At 43.8% G+C, this 14396-nt stretch overlaps 1 long non-coding RNA gene across 1 annotated transcript; it reads left to right on the top strand.

The window, feature by feature from the left end:
• Nucleotides 1-3395: 3395 nt before the first annotated feature.
• LOC115330764 lies at nt 3396-8665 on the top strand. The gene is made up of 3 exons (XR_003920348.1): nt 3396-3442; nt 7940-7988; nt 8626-8665. It is a non-coding gene; the product is annotated as an uncharacterized LOC115330764 (long non-coding RNA).
• Nucleotides 8666-14396: the final 5731 nt, after the last annotated feature.

Raw genomic sequence — 14396 nt, 5'->3', positions numbered from 1 at the left:
AGATTAATCTCGAATTTGATCTTCCTGAGATGATCTTTGGAGGCAAAGCGGCGATAAATTGGCGTCGGCTGCTCTCGTACCAAACACGTACGAGGTTGCTTTTGTGGTGGGTCCGCGTAAGTGGGGCATATCGGAAATATTTTCGAGGAGAACGCCATGAATTTTCACTTCACGCAGGAACGGCCGTCACATGTGGGCCAGTTTTTCCACCGCTGGTCCTTCTACGTCAACTGAGCATAATTAAAATAAAACATTAGATTTATATATATACAGGGTATTCCACGTAACTTGAGCCAAGTTTTAAGAATATTTTGGTGCCTTTTAGGAAGACGAAACCAAACGAGCAAGGTTGTTAATTGTTTGGAACAATTGAGGTTGTTTTTTCTATATTGCCTAGTTTACTAATTAAGTTTAATTAATTAAGTTCTGAAATATTCAATTTAGAGCAAAAGTACGAATGATAAAGTTGCAAAGCGTCCTCAGAAACATTTCATTCAGTGTTCTTAATCAACAATCCTTAGCACCTTGTTTTTATGGGCTTTAAAAAATTTCCAAATTATAAAATAAAAAAAAAGTGTGACTTTGAGCATGTGAACCTTGTATTTCAGCGCTCTCAGCCGTGGCTTGAATAAACTAGGCCTGCATGCTAAATATGGCACTGTGACCTGGGCGCTGCTGACGAATCGGCGTGTTTTTTTTGTGTTTGTTCTTTCATATTCGGGCCCTTTTTTTTTCAAGCCCGGAAAATCGAATTGTATTTTAGGTTTATTCATATATAAATATATATATATATCTATATATATATATATATATATATATATATATATATATATATATATATATATAAAGAGAGAGAGAGAGAGATGTGAGACTGAGTCATACAGTGCATGAATTCGTTAGGATTACTGACGACGTTAGCAAATAATAATAAAAAATATATTCACAAAGAAAAGGCAATAGAAACAGCGTCGACGTTTATAATTTAGCAAGCACTTTTGTTTTGAAGGGAATACTCGGGTGAACTTTATTGAGCACCTTCCCAGTGCTGATTATCTCAATTCGAATAAAGCCATAATCTGATTGTTGTACGACAAGAAATAGAAAACTTCCCAAATACCTATGCCGGTTGCTATCAGTAGGATTAATTTTGTCTAAAGCTTAGTAGTATTGTTTGAAAGACGAAATCTTTTTTAGATCTTCGAAGTCTGCCCACTTAAAAGAACACTAAGGCAGAATTGGAGATTGTCTTACTATGACGGAAACTCTGTCTACACTCTTAAGTGTCTTATAAAACCCTTAATTACAATCACACGTGGCCTTTCCCGCACTTAAATACAACACCAAACACCACGATACGCCCCGTTTAATCAGATATATAAAAAGGGGGCGTGTCGCGGTTCTTGCTCGCATTTTAAAAAGCAAAAATTCCACGTGTGATTGTAATTTTGGGTTTTATAGAAAGCTTAGTGTTAGTAGATTGAGTTCGCGCCATAAATAGACACCGATACACCCGTAAAAAATGTTTCTAATTTTTGCCAGGCGATTTATTATGGTGTCAGGAGACTACCCAAATAATGTTTTTTGCTGCAGAATCACGTATAGTTTTAATAAAGCCAAGAAACTCACTTGCTCCAAATCGAAACCGAACCCCGTTTACGGAGGTCGGAGAAATATAGCGAAGGAGAGAGTGGGGCGCGTTAAGTCCGTGCTTGGGAGCGCGAGAGTTTGACGCTTCTTTCACTAAACGGACAGGAGTGCCACCAGTGGCTGACACTCGAGCGCGCTCTTCGTGCACCGATAATTTTTCGGAGCGCGAGTGACTTCGCGATCCGTGACGTCACGTAAACAAACAAGATGGCTGCGCTGCTGTTGAGGCCGTCGAGGCAAAAGGTGTAGCCGGCCTGCTGCCCCTTTTGAGTTGATTAGTGCTTAATACAGCAGGTAAAAACGATTTGATTTGAAAGCCCACAGCGCAATTAGCGTCCCGAAAAAGGTTTGTTGGTGAATCTCACCTGAAAAAAAAAAACGCATCTATCGAACGGTCACCGATAGCACAGCCACAGAAAAGTTGTCGAGATGAGGCATTCGAACCGCTTTGTCCCTTTTATAATGCTTAGCCCAGCGAATAAAGATACTTCGATTTGAAAGCCGAAACATCAGTGAGCATTGAGGTAAAGGTTTACCTTATCTGTAGACTGCAGAAAATGCAGATTCATATTCACAAATTCGAAACTTTAACGCGTCTTCTAAAACGGAACATGGGCATATTAACTTGTCAAAATAATTGTATTTTCCGGAAACCGAATAGTATTTTACAACAGTAATTAAACTCGAAATGATTTAACCGAAAAACAACAGACGTTCCAGTATTATTGTCACCAAATATTTTGAGGTAACTAATAATTTCGAGTTTATTCATTTTGTTTATCAATAAATAAAATAAATAAGTTTATTTATTTTATTTATCAATAAATAAAATAAATAAACTCGAAATTATTTACCTTGAAAAACAACATACATTTTAGTATGATTGGCAGCAAACATTTCAAGGTAACTTCTACAGCGTGCTGATTTATAACGCTTCAAAAAAGACTAGAAGAATCAATACGATTAAACATATTAAAGTAACAACAATATAGTTCACTAAAGCAACACAAAGATTTATATATTGAGGGCGTTACCACACGAATCTTCTAAGAACACTAACAGCTTCAGGAACGCAGGGTGTGAATTTTATGCTCAGGCCTTTAACTTTATAATTCCTTCTTCAGTGTGCTTATATCGGCAAATGTCGAAGAGATAATAGGATGAGAATAATATTTAGAATAATCTCACTATTATCTTGAAGACGACAGATAGATCACAAAATTCGTGGTTGTCCTCTGTAAATATATATCTCTTTTTTGTCCTAAACAAAGCGACTCCAGTCACTTCCCAACGAATTAAAATTAGTTTTATTGCGGAAAACAAAAATAGTTTTGATTGGGGATTACAAACTGATACAATCTCTTAAATCAAATGGTCGTTAAACTACGCAGGCGAAAGCGTAAAACAGAAAATCCTAAATTCAAGCCGTCGGTTTAGTTACGAGTGGTGTGCCACTTAAACGATGAAAAAGCAACATTTCAACAAGCAAAATGAAATCCGCTGTAAAACTACAAGTTTAAGCAAAATAGTGACAAAGACAGTCGTTTCTTTTAGCTTTTTTTTTTTAACAAAGCTTTAACTTAAATATTATATTAGAAACGAATTTGACGAAATGCAGAGCTAGAGAAATGGATAGAAGCCCGCACCCAAGATACCGGAACCGAAACTGCAAGAAGTATTTTTAGACAGTGCAGGCATAAGTCGTAGCCAATCCCTGTTCGTATTAAAGATGGCTGCTTTCGGTTGCGTCCGGAACTGCGACCGGGGACACTTTCTCGTGTGGACGCGATTACAGGTGAGAATATTTCTGCAGCATGCTTGTAGAACAGTATTTATGTGTCCGGGAGTTCAGTGACTAGTGATACCGCTTACACAGTATTTGACTTGCTTAACGCTGAGGTGGTTTGGCGGCGAGTGCTATGAATGGCTGGCTAGCTTCGGCTTTTTCTTTCGAGTCATAACCGCTAAAACTACCTTCGAGTGACGATAGTGCTACTGATTCTTTTTTCTTTGCGTTCCGGCCGGCGTTCCCTGTCTCGCGAATCGTCGACAGTAAACAATCTGGAGACATGATTGATTCCTCCGTGTGGAGCTTGAGCAGAGGTTTCTTGTTTTTGCGTCATAAGCGGAAGCATCCATCCGAATGTGTGTATCGCTTTCGCATCATCGTTGTTCACCGATTTAAATGGCGTTCTCAGCACAAGTTCTTAAGTTGTCTTCGCTAGACGACAGATTTTGCGCAAAAACGAGGACAAGAGAGGGACAGAATCACGGCGACGTGTTTGTGTGCCTCTCTTGACCTCGTCTTTTGCGCTGCATTTGCTGTCCTGAATTCCCGACTAGCCGAATTATTAACCCTTGTCTTCGCTCCCAGCCATATAAGTTTTATAATCTTATTTTGAAGTTGAGGTTTTGTAGAAGCACGGTGTTTATTGAAAGTAGTGAAAGCGCACAATAAAGACGAATACGAAGACGGAGAGGCAAACAAGACGAGCGCTGACTATCAACTGAATTTTTTATTGGAAAAAATAGAAACAGCAAAATAAAACCAGGAAAAGCCACAAATACTACAAATGTGACTAGTCATCAATGACTCGGCCACCACACGTGTCAATAAAGTCCACTTCCTTTTTGTGAAGGAAAAGTGAGGGTTGACTGATACACTTATCAGGGCATTCCTTCTTTATCATATAAGCCTCCAGTACCTCCCTCGCCACCTTTTCTTTACCTCTCCCAACGATTGTAGTGCCTTGGAAGTTGGGAATGCAGCGGCAATCTCTGCAATGTATGTGTAAATGGGCTCCTGTTGTTGAACGCAGTGATAAAGCATGTTCGCGCAACCGTTCATTCGAGTACCTTCCGGTCTGGCCTATATAAACCTTGCCGCAGCCCAATGGAATTTTATAGACCACGCCCACCGCACATTCCACGTATTTGTTTACGTGCTTCACTGTGCATTGCCGCTTATCTTTGTTTTTTTTTTGTTTTTTTCTTTTATCCTCGGACATAGTTGAGCCAGTTTACGTGGTGCTGAGAATACCAGAGGTACCTCGAACCTTTCCGCCACTTTTTTATATTGTGTGACACCCTGTGTAAGTACGGCATCACGTGGGGTCTTGCTCTCTTTTTTTGCTTGTCCTTTTGGCTTTTGCCCCTGAACTTCTTCAGAAGTTTTTGAGCCACTGCGAGCATAAGGGAAGTAGGATACCCTGCAGTTCCAAGTCTCTTGACCTGACTACAGAGGCTGTCGTGCATGGCATGGTGACATGACTTTCCAATTGCCGTCTCTAGACATGACGACGCAATGCTCCGTTTCACCAACTTCGAATGCGCCGAATCATAGGGGAGGATTCCCTTCTGGGTACGCGGTTTGTAACCCCAGCACAGGTGTTCCCCTGTGAATTGCATTCGCAAATCCAGAAACTGTAAAAACGGCCCATCCTGGCGCTCAAGGGTGAACTTCAGGCCTCTAGAACTTTCTTTAAACACGCTCATCACATCTTCAACAACTTCACATACAGTAAGGTTTTCACAGTTTTGCAAAATCACTAAATAATCGTCTACGTACCTAAACAACTTGGTCACAGGTTTGCCTTTCAAGGCATTCTCAATGGCTCGGTCATATTTGGCCAAAAAGATATCACAGAGCACTGGGGCAGCACAGGAACCAATGCAGATACCAGCCCTCTGCACGTAATGGCGGCCCTCAAAAAGAATAAAAGTCGACTCCAAGTAAAATTTTAAAAGTTCCAAAAAACCATCAACACTCACACCACAGGCGTTTTGGAAACCAACCACGCCGTTTCTCTCAGTATATTCACGTACTGCCTCAAACAATTCTTGGTGGGGGCTAGAGTAATAAAGATCCTCTACGTCAATAGAAAACGCCACGGCATCCCCTGGAACATCCTTCCTAAGAAACTCCACCACTGATTGAGAATTTTTTACCAAAAAGGGGTCACTGATATCTAGAGCACTCAAGTGCTTCTGCAAATAGAGGCTAACCTGTTTTTGCCACGATCCCCTCTCCGTGACGATTGCTCGAAACGGTGTATCAGGCGTATGGGTCTTTGCCGACAAAAAACATCAAGTTGCGCGATCTTGCATTTCTGTATGTTCTTTTCCAACGTTGCAAGCTCCAAACCATTGCATAATTTCAGCGCAGCACTTTAGACCTTTTTGGGTTCAAGATGTGACAGCTTAAACTTCTTCTGAATCGCGTTCCTAGACCTGACTTCCATCATGTTTATTGGAAGCGCCACGAACTCTCCCTCTTTGTCTGCCTGTAATAGGCTTAGGTTATTGCTCTGGAAAAACGAAACGACTTTGTTTAGCCTGCCCCCATTATGTGTCTGGGCCTTTATCGAGGCACACCGTAACAGGCAATCCACACCCTCCAAAACGCATCTCTCCCGCTCTTCAGCTGGCGCCTTGTCGGAAACAGCCCGCACCTCGGCTAAAAGCTCATGCGGTTTCATGCGGGGTTCTACACTATACTTGGGTCCTTTTTCCAATGTACTTGCGACATCTTTAGGAACGTGAACATCTCCCAGAATTGTCAGACCGCTTTGACTTGTGGTTCCTGACCGAGTCTTTTTGGGAATCCCAAGTCTCACGCGTTGCCACATGAAAGTTCTAGAGGCCCGAAGTTCACCCTTGAGTGCCAGGATGGGCAGTTTTTACAGTTTCTGGATTTGCGAATGCAATTCACAGGCGAACACGTGTGCCGGGGTTACGAACCGCGTACCCAGAAGGGAATCCTCCCTTATGATTCGGCGCATTCGAAGTTGGTGAAACGGAGCATTGCGTCGTCATGTCTAGAGACGGCAATTGGAAAGTCATGTCACCATGACATGCACGACAGCCTCTGTAGTCAGGTCAAGAGACTTGGAACTGCAGGGTATCCTACTTCCCTTATGCTCGCAGTGGCTGAAAAACTTCTGAAGAAGTTCAGGGGCAAAAGCCAAAAGGACAAGCAAAAAAAGAGAGCAAGACCCCACGTGATGCCATACTTACACAGGGTGTCACACAATATAAAAAAAGTGGCTGAAAGGTTCTAGGTACCTCTGGTATTCTCAGCACCACGTAAACTGGCTCAACTATGTCCGAGGATAAAAGAAAGAAAACAAAGATAAGCGGCAATGCACAGTGAAGCACGTAAACAAATACGTGGAATGTGCGGTGGGCGTGGTCTATAAAATTCCATTGGGCTGCGGCAAGGTTTATATAGGCCAGACCGGAAGGTGCTTTAATGAACGGTTGCGCGAACATGCTTTATCACTGCGTTCAACAACAGGAGCCCATTCACACATACATTGCAGAGATTGCCGCTGCATTCCCAACTTCCAAGGCACTACAATAGTTGGGAGAGGTAAAGAAAAGGTGGCGAGGGAGGTACTGGAGGCTTATATGATAAAGAAGGAATGCCCTGATAAGTGTATCAGTCAACCCTCACTTTTCCTTCACAAAAAGGAAGTGGACTTTATTGACACGTGTGGTGGCCGAGTCATTGATGACTAGTCACATTTGTAGTATTTGTGGCTTTTCCTGGTTTTATTTTGCTGTTTCTATTTTTTCCAATAAAAAATTCAGTTGATAGTCAGCGCTCGTCCTGTTTGCCTCTCCGTCTTCGTATTCGTCTTTATTGTGCGCTTTCACTACTTTCAACATGCATAACCAACTTGCCTGCATCGCCACATTAGTACGGTGTTTATTCATCTGATGTGCGGGGCAAATGTTACCTTGCAGTAGGTATGGCGAACCGTACATACTTCGTAATTTTTCGCGGAGTCGTGATTATCCGTCAGTTCCGTGTTTTACATTTTTAACATGTTACATTATTGGAAAATAAATAAAAAAATCGAACAAGTACCTGGACCTTGCATTTTATACTGTGTTACTAATATAAAGATACAAAGTATTAATTAGAAGATCTAGACCAGTTTAGAGCACTAACCTATAGGTAGAGGAATGCATTTATTACCAAGACCTAATCGTAAACATTGTTCAAGGTGTTTTGCGTTCAATATAACCGATCTTACCTTTGTTTCCATTTTGCTATGGACCGACTCTCTCTGCTGTAAATGTCGTGATCAGGATTGTTTGACCTACCATAATATATGTTGTTTCAATCTCACAAGTTACAATGCCTCTGTGGTGTAGAAGTTCTGTGTTGGCGTCCGGAGCGCAGAAATTATGGTCAAAAACCTGGGCGGTCCCTTTTGTGGAGCTCTTGGGCCATACCTTCAATTGTTTTGTGGCATAAAGCCCCAATATTCCCTTTTTATATCAGATGTATTCCCGGCCAAGCGGAAACTGACGTTGATTATACGGATTCTCGTGTAAGTACACTCAAGCCAAATAGTCTCAATTGTCTATGGTTTTGAGGTTCACCTTTTAGAACAACCATACAGCGGCAGTTATTGCAGGAAACCTACCTTGGGAGGGACTCCAAGTGTGTTGATGGAAGGTTGCCTTAGTATTTTAGCAATACATTAGAAACGTGTTATTCATGTGGCTGACAGTGACATTTTAATGCTGTATGAATAACAGGACTGCCACAAGGTTTTCCTTTAATAAAGTTTTTGTGGGGGTTACTTTTTTGTGTGACAACCTGGTGAATCAAATGAACAGTAGGACAGGAACATTATTATAGTTTCAGAACATTTAGAGGCAAATAGCTAGTGACATACTGTCCTTGTGTAGGGCTCTTGCCAACTAACAGGTTTGTGTTCCTGTTACTATTTGGGTGCATGTTATAAGGTGGGGTGTAGAAACATGCAGAATATTTGTTAGCAACGTTTTACATACTCGCCTGGCACTTGATATTGACTCTGTCATGACACTGCTAGAAAATACATATGAAAGTGCTTGTCCTAAAATAAAGCCACTTTGCTACCTGTCACTTGTATGTTTGTTATCACAAAACTAAAAAACCCTTTACAAAAAGACTAAACATTGGTTTGGTTTCTGTTTTAGTTTGTTTCAGGTGCACCTGAAACACAGCATTGACGTCTAAAGCAGTTGAACAAACATTCACCCAAGCGACAGCTAGAGAGACTCAAAGTTGGTTGGGCTGGCAGCCCGCAGCTTTTGGGAACCAAAAGAGCTGCACATCAGGAGCATGGCACGGACGCCTGTCTCTTTTTACTCCAGGATGGGAACAAGGGCGACCCGAACATGACATACAGTAGAGCGGAGGAATGGCCGTTTTGGTTGACTTACATTTAACCCTACTCTAGATAAGTATAGGATTTAATACTATAAGGCTGGTTTGTATCTAGTTATCGCAACACATTACCTATGTTGTTGCAGTAAACTTAAAAATTTAGTTCATGCTTGTATCTTAAAGTAGGTTAAAAATTCTTGCAATTCTAATTAATGAAGATAACAGAAGTGGCTTATGTATGTATGATGTGCTCGCAATGACTCGCTGAATTCAACCAAATAAAACCGGAAGTTTCTTTTTGATTTCGAAGAAAACAAATATTAATATTTTTTGTTTTCTCGGGAAAAAACATGACATGAGATTTATGCATGCACCTTTGCAGGCTGGCACAGAGCCATAGCCTGGGGCCAACTTGGAAGCCGTATCACACCGAGAAGATGGTTCTGGCATTTCAGCATAACTCGGCGATATTGACAAGTTGGTACGTAGAAAAAAACAACTCTGTTCCTTTTTTATTTTACCTGGGAGTATGGCGGGGATGGAGCTGACTTCTCTTGTGCAGTTTGAATTGTTTATAGGATAATATATAGACTATGCAAACTAAATTCCTGCATATTCCAAAGAATATAATTTTCACAAATCACTTACTATGGCAAACAATAGGTCCTACGAACATTTGGACGTTTTGAATATTCACACATGTATAGTATCTGCAGCCAAGTATAAAAGTATAAAGTTATCTATGCTGAGGGCCGTCATAAATGAAAGAGGCTTTTTGTAATATAAATTATGCTTCTGGCCCATTGTCGCAAGACAATCATTTGCGAAGGATCAATTGATAAATAATATCACGAGATATGACAATGATTTCACAAAATGACATGCCAAAAACAATAGATGGCTGAGGGAGCAGTGCAATTTAGAGACGTGGCTCGATGAAACATTTGTTGGATTCACAAAACAGCATCTTTCTTCTGGTACAGTCTCCAAAACCGTACGTGAACCCATTCTGCATGCAACCCCAATAGTTTGTATTTAAGGAAGTTTTAGTTGACATAAGATTTGGAGCTCATAAATCTTGGAAGCTTGGTGGCTGGCTCCATTCCAGCCAAAATTCAAGAAGCACAATGGGGCATATTTGGTCAGCATACTGGTTTACCTCGTCATGTTTTTGCCTCCGATGTCATCCTGGCAGATAACTGCCGGCAGCTGCATTCCTCACGCATTGGCCCATCTTATCAAGGAATACATGGCTGGCGTGACGTTGCCTTCATTGCTCTGTACCATGCACTGTGCCCGTTCCGTCTGCAGCATTTTGGCATCATCGAATCTGTTCCTCTCGACAAGGCTTGCCAAGAACAAATTCGATGGTGCCAGATATGTGTTGCATAAGGTAAGGATCCAGGAGAATGGTACAGTGCTATATTGCCGCGAGCGCAGCTGACCAAGAAGGCAGCGCGCTCGTGGTCTAACGGTTATCGCGCGCGCTTTCCACGCTGAAAGCCAGGGTTCGATTCCTGGCCGCGGAGGCGCATTTTTGTTGACTCTGTAAAGTAATGTTCTGGCAAATTCGAGAACCATGTAGTTTGTCCGAGGTCAGAATGTTCTACACGCCGAACCTCCTATGCCGATCATTCCAGAAGCCCACACGTGTACATAAGGGGCTCCGCGTGGCTATCTGCAGTCAGTCTCGCCCCAGCGCTTGATCCTGCGGTTTCGCCGACTTCAACGCCCGCGACGCTCCTTTGTACCCCTTTTATTTTTGGCACAAGTTCGCCACATTAAACGTTTATTTCTTTCTGTTTATTTATTGTTTTTTGGTCATCACCCGTGACATTTTGGTGGAGGTGCTGGGTACCTCATCCCCGTGCAGCGTTCCCCTCCCAGGGCCCGCAGTGCAAGCCCGATTCCAAGCCCGGTGAGAAGACCACTCAACGCGGAACCTGAAACTCGGACCAGTCGCCGCACCCAAGGTCTACACCCGGAATACGGACTTCTGCCACCCAGGACCAAGCAGCCAACGAAGCCGACGATGGAAGACCAGCAATCGCAGTCCCCGACCGCCGCCGCCGTCATCTACCTGCCTGTTGCGCAGCGAACCCCCACGACCTTCCACTGGCCTGGCTTCTGCACTACGAACGTGTAGCACGCCATAATGGATGGACCACTGAGCAGCGCCTCCAAAACCTCTACTTCTCCTTGGAGGGTACCGCAAGGCAGTGGTTCGAGAACCACGAGGCGTCGCTTATGTCGTGGGACACCTGTATCGCTGGCCTGAAGGAGACATTCACGAACCAGACACGACGATAGAGAGCGGAGGACCTCCTTCAAGTACGAACTCAAGGGCCCAACGAAACAGTCACCAGCTCCGTTGAAGACGTCCTCCGCCTGAGCAGCCGCGCCGACCCTCAGTCCACCGAGGAGAAGAAGCTGCGCGTCCTGATGAGAGGAGTGAGGAGTGACATCTTCGGTGGCCTTGTTCGCAACCCACCAACTACTGTCGATGAATTCGTCGCCGAGGCAACTAACATCGAGCCGGCCCTGTCAATCCGAGCCACCCACTACAACCGACACGCCTGCTGCCTCGACGCTGACGTCTTCCCGATTCGACGAGGGCGGCATCAGCGCTGACAATCTTCGTGCAATTGTCCGCGACATCGTCCGGGAAGAGCTCAGGAAGCTGCTGCCTACTGCCAACCAGCCGGCTTCGCTGTCGTTAGCCGAAGTGGTACGCGAAAAAGTTCAGCGGGCAATTCAACCGGAGACTCCTGCCAGCGTGGCCGCAGCCGATGAGCCGACAATGACCTACGCCGCAGTGGCCCGACGACCGCCGCCAACTGCTCAACATTACCCGGTGGCGCCACGACGAGACCCACCAACGCAGGCGTACCCCCGACGCAACGAAGAAGTACGTCAGTACGACCGCCGAGAACAGCCGGCGCCAAGAAAAACCGACGTGTGGAGGACAGCGGTTCGACGCCCCATCTGCTACCACTGCGGGGAGGCCGACCATATCTACCGCCTTTGTCCTTACCGGCAAATGGGCCTGCGTTGGTTCCACCCGAACGACCCACGCCCGAGGTACGGCGAACGCCCTCGCGACATCGAGGAGTACCTCCGACCCTCGCCCTCCCCAGTGTCGTCTCTCCGCCGTGAAGCCCGCTCCCCATCGCCACGACGTTCAGCGTCCCCAGTGTCACGACCCCGCCGAGAAAGCGTGTCTCCCCTGCGTCGCCGGGACAACTAAGTGCGGCAACGCCTGGAGGTGGCATTGCCGAAGACGACCGTAGTAAAGAGCCTCCAAGAACGACGGAGCGCTCCCACTCTCTCGACGCTACGGATCACAACGACGTCCCTGCATCGGTGTCCAATAACCTAAACGTTATAATCGACGGCCACGACGCATCGGCACTTCTGGACACCGGAGCAGACTACTCAGTCTTGAGCTCTCTCGCCGCCTGCGAAAAGTCATGACGCCGTGGGATGGACCCCAAATACGAACCGCAGGAGGACATCTCATCACGCTAGTCGAGAGATGCACTGCTCGCGTCGAGATTCACGGTGAAACGTGCCCTGTGAAGTTCGTCGTTGTGCAAGACTGTTCGAGGGACATTATTCTCGGAATGGACTTTCTCTGCGAGTATGGCGCCGTCATCGACCTCGGGGCAAACCAGTTGACGCTGCGAAAACCTGTTTTACCGCCGGTGAAGACCAACACGTCGTCAACCGCGATCCGAGATATCGCCGACCATGTGAACCTACCGCCGCCGTCGAGTGTTTTCATCACCGTTATAATAATAATAATAATAATAATAATCTTTATTTTTCGGGTGCCCTAAAACGGCCGAGCGGCCTTCTCTTAGGTACACCAACTCGTACAATAAAAACTCTTAAACAAAAATCCTACTCATTAAAAAGAAATATATATGCATATACACTGACGCGCTATGAAGTGACGAAAAGTTCGTCCAACTGACAGCGAAATGTAGGCAGGGGTGTGGTGATGTCAACTTGAGGCGGCACAATGCTGTTATACAATGTCTGTAAACGAGAAAGAGGTGACACACGGCATGGTGAGCAAATATCAAAACAGGTGAGCTGTCTCGTCGTACGGAAAGGAACATGGAAATGGATTTTACTAATAAGCCATGAAGAATCAATGGCACCATTAATGATCTTATGCAGGAATACCAAGTCAAGGACTGTTCTTCTGTGTGATAAAAGCTTCAGCGAAAATCTATTCAGTAAGCATTCATAGTCATAATACACGCGTCGTCCAATCCATCTATCATAAACAATTCGAACAAATCTTTTTTGCACACGTTCTATGATCAAAGCCTGTGTTACAGAAATTGAATTCCAAATCACAGAAGCAAACTCAAGCCTTGAAACCACTAACGATTGAAAAAGATGTATTGAACAATGGGGCTTTTTAAAATGCTTGGTCAAACGCGATATAACTCCTAGAACTTTCATTGCAGAGCTGACAACAAAAGAGACATGATTTTTAAAAGTTAATCCGCAATCGATGAACACACCAAGATCCCTTACAATTGACACTCGTTCAATCGGATTTCCCTCAAGATGATAAGTGTTATTTATGATCGCGCGGCGTCTGCACAAAGATATCACTTTTGTTTTTAAAGGATTAAGAAATAACTGATTTTGTTTACACCACTGTGCTATATTAGACACATCATGTTGTATCAGATCACAATCTAAATGACAGTGAACACTCTTAAACAACTTGATATCGTCAGCAAACAAAAGCAGTTCAACGTTCTTTACACATGACGCTATATCATTTATAAAAATTGAAAACAGTAGAGGACCCAAAATTGAACCCTGGGGCACGCCTGATATTGAAAAAAACTCTTTGGAATAACTGTCAGCGACCCGAACACTATTTGATCGAAAAGACAAATAACTCTTAAACCAGTTACACAATTCTGTACAGACACCATACAGATGCAACTTAGACAAAAGCAACACGTGACTCACTTTATCGAAGGCTTTTGACAAATCAAAGTATATTGCATCTACTTGTTCTCTGTTTAAAACAAACGGCACACAGTAATCTAAAAAGGTACACAAATTTGTTTCCACAGACCTACCCTTTAAAAAACCGTGCTGCAAGGGCGTTATTTTTTGACGGAAATAAAAAGTCATCCTGCTATGCACAACAATCTCAAAAACCTTGGAAAAAGCACAAAGCAGAGAAACTGGACGGTAGTTCGCAACTACAGATGCGTCACCGCCTTTTAAGATAGGAACAACAACTGCTTTTTTCCAGAGCGAAGGGAAAACGCCTGAACTGAGTGACATATTAAAAATGTGCTTCAAAATAGGAATGAACAGCTGACCGCAACCTTTGATAACAAAACCTGGTACACCATCTACACCAGAAGAAAACTTCGGTTTTAACTTTCTTATCGCCTCGGCAATATCAAGATAGTCCACTCTTATAGAACTCAAAAAAACGTGACAAATCAGCTCCTTATCCTCCGGTAGAACGGATTGCTGATTGTCAGAGAAACATTTGGCAAAATAATCAGCGAAAACATCTGCAACTTCATGAGGT

This window comes from Ixodes scapularis, unplaced genomic scaffold (assembly GCF_016920785.2).
Source record: "Ixodes scapularis isolate PalLabHiFi unplaced genomic scaffold, ASM1692078v2 PGA_scaffold11__112_contigs__length_91849675, whole genome shotgun sequence".
NCBI classification, from domain to species: Eukaryota; Metazoa; Arthropoda; class Arachnida; order Ixodida; family Ixodidae; genus Ixodes; species Ixodes scapularis.
The sequence above is the reverse complement of the archived record's forward strand: the minus strand, read 5'-3'. Positions and strand labels throughout refer to the sequence as shown.